Source organism: Miscanthus floridulus, chromosome 6 (genome assembly GCF_019320115.1).
Source record: "Miscanthus floridulus cultivar M001 chromosome 6, ASM1932011v1, whole genome shotgun sequence".
NCBI classification, from domain to species: Eukaryota; Viridiplantae; Streptophyta; class Magnoliopsida; order Poales; family Poaceae; genus Miscanthus; species Miscanthus floridulus.
Genome location: NC_089585.1, coordinates 106,685,216 through 106,688,026, shown reverse-complemented (window position 1 = coordinate 106,688,026; position 2,811 = coordinate 106,685,216). Strand labels below are relative to the sequence as shown.

Below are 2,811 nucleotides of genomic sequence, written 5' to 3'. Positions count from 1 at the left end.
TCAGTGGTGCTAGGTTATGATCTGGGTGTTCCAGTGTGGTGGTTGTTGCCTGAGCAGGACTTGTCAACCGGTTTGCGTTTGATTGCATCAGATAAAGAAGCACAGATAATGAAGCAAGTTGCATTTAAGGTCAAGAATTATGTGCTTTATATGGACCATTACAATACTGTTGATGGCAACAACTGGGAGGACATTGTGTACAATCCCAATTGCAACCTTACCCAAAGTGATTAGTCCTTCAAAGGTGCCTGCCCCTGCTAGGACAGAATGTGCTGATGGTGATGACAGTGAATGCAGTTCAGATGTTGATTTTGTTGACAGTGACTATGCAGTTCGAGATGATGATGATGACCTTTTTTGTGATGATGTTGATGAAGGTGTGGTTGATGAGGGTGCTGCAAAGGGGATAATGGTCAGAGCAGGGAGGAAAAGATTTGGCCCAGTAGACAATGAACCAGTAGGCAAAGAATGGGATGAGTTGGACTCTGATGAAGAAGAATTAGAGCTACCAGAATCTGGTGAAGAGGGTAGGGCTGGGCAGAACATGAGAAGTTTCAGACCTGAAGATTTGCAGAACCCAATTTTCAAAGTTGGCATGAAGTTTGATTCAGTAGAGATGCTTAGAAAGGCAATTACTGAATATAGTATCAAGAATAGAGTGGAGATAAAGATGCCCAAGAATGATAGGACTAGAATCAAAGCTCATTGTGATGAAGAATGTCCATGGTACTTGTATGCTTCAGAAGACAAAAGGGTGGACTGTTTTGTCATCAAGACTTATGTTGGGACTCACACATGTCAGAAAAAATGGGTATTGAAAAGGTGTACTGCAAAATGGCTTGCCAACAAATATGTAGAGAGGTTCAGAGCTGATGAGAAGATGAGTTTGTCAAATTTTGCAAAGACAGTGCAGCTGGAGTTAAATTTGACCCCATCCAGGAACAAATTATCTAGAGCTAGAAGACTGGCTTGGAACTTGATATATGGAGATGAAGTGCAGCAGTACACTGAGTTGTGGGACTATGGGCAGGAACTTAGGAAGACAAATCCAGGAAGCACTTTGTATTTGAAATTGCTTGATGGTTGTTTCAGTTCATTGTATTTCTCATTGGATGCATGCAAGAGGGGATTTTTAAGTGGATGCAGACCTGTTATATGTCTTGATGGTTGCCACATCAAGACTAAATTTGGGGGTCAGTTGCTAACTGCTGTAGGAATAGATCCTAATGATTGTATATTTCCTGTTGCAATGGCAGTGGTTGAGGTGGAGTGTCTTGCTTCTTGGAAGTGGTTCCTAGAGCACTTGAAAGAAGATCTAGGAATAGAAAATACTACACCTTGGACCATCATGACAGATAAACAGAAAGGTTTAATCCCTGCTGTTCAGCAAACCTTTCCTGACTCTGAACATAGGTTTTGTGTTAGGCACCTCTACTCCAACTTCCAGGGGCAGTTCAAAGGGGAAAACCTGAAGAATCAGCTTTGGGCTTGTGCAAGGGCAAGTACAGTGCCAAGATGGAATCAAGAGATGGACAAAATGAAACTACTCAACAAAGATGCCCATGCTTGGTTAGAGAAAATGGCCCCAAACACTTGGGTTAGGGCATTTTTTAGTGAGTACCTAAAATGTGATATTTTGCTGAACAATACCTGTGAAGTGTTTAACAGGTACATTTTAGAAGCTAGAGAACTTCCTATCTTAAGCATGCTGCAAAGGATCAAGGGACAGCTCATGGCCAGGCACTACAACAAACAAAAAGAAGTGCAAGAGAAATGGGGAGGGATGCTGATATGTCCAAAGATCAGGAAGAAATTGGCAAGACATGCAGAGATGGCCAACACATGCTATGTAATACCAAGTGGGAGTGGTGTATTTGAGGTTCATGACAGGGAGTGGCAATTTAATGTAGACATTGGAGGAAGGCATTGCGATTGCAAGAGGTGGAGCTTGACAGGTATACCCTGCAGTCATGCAATTTCTTGCCTGAGGCATGAGAGGATACCTGAGGAGTCAGTGCTTGCCCTGGTGTTACTCTACTGAAGCTTTTAAGAAGGCATATGGATGCTACATTCACCCATGCAATGACAAGTCCACTTGGGAAAAGGTTGGTGGCCCACAAGTTCAACCACCTGTGTATGAAAAAAGGGTTGGAAGGCCACCTAAAGCTAGAAGGAAAGCAGCACATGAAGTTGGTGGACCAAATGGGCCAAGACTAACCAAACATGGAGTAACCATGCATTGTAGTCACTGTGGAGAACCTGGGCACAACTCAGCAACCTGTGAGAGAAAGAAAGCAGGAGAACCAGCGGTGAAAAAATCAAGGAAGAAAGCTAGTCCATCTGTGCCAGATCAACATTCCAGCCAACAACCTGCCACTGTCCAGGTTTGTGCAAAACCAACCAAATGCTTAATTGGATGACATTATATGAAACTCATTTGTAACTTTCTTTAGAAGATGAACCTGCAAGAAAGTGTAACACAACCACTTATGTCAACTTTGGAGAACCCAATGGTGTCACAACTGCAAGATGAGGCAACACCTTCTTCCCAGCTCCTAGCACTATTTTTTTCTCCTTTGTAAGACTAATAATTGGATCCCATTGTTGTAGGCTGCCCAAGCTGTGAGGCAAACTACAGTGAGGCAACCTATTCCAGATTGTGCCTACATCAGCTCCAATCTCCCACCAGCAAGACACATGCCACTTACAACAGCATCCAAGATTGTGAGGGCCAGCAGGGTACCTGCAGAGAAGAAGAAGGCAGCCAAGGCCAAATCCAAGTCCAAGAAAGGGACAAATGGAGAGAAGTGA

General features: G+C 43.4%; 1 pseudogene; it reads left to right on the top strand.

Annotated features, from left to right (window-relative positions):
* The first annotated feature begins 287 nt into the window (after positions 1 to 287).
* Positions 288 to 2,811, top strand: LOC136460982 (uncharacterized; annotated as a pseudogene).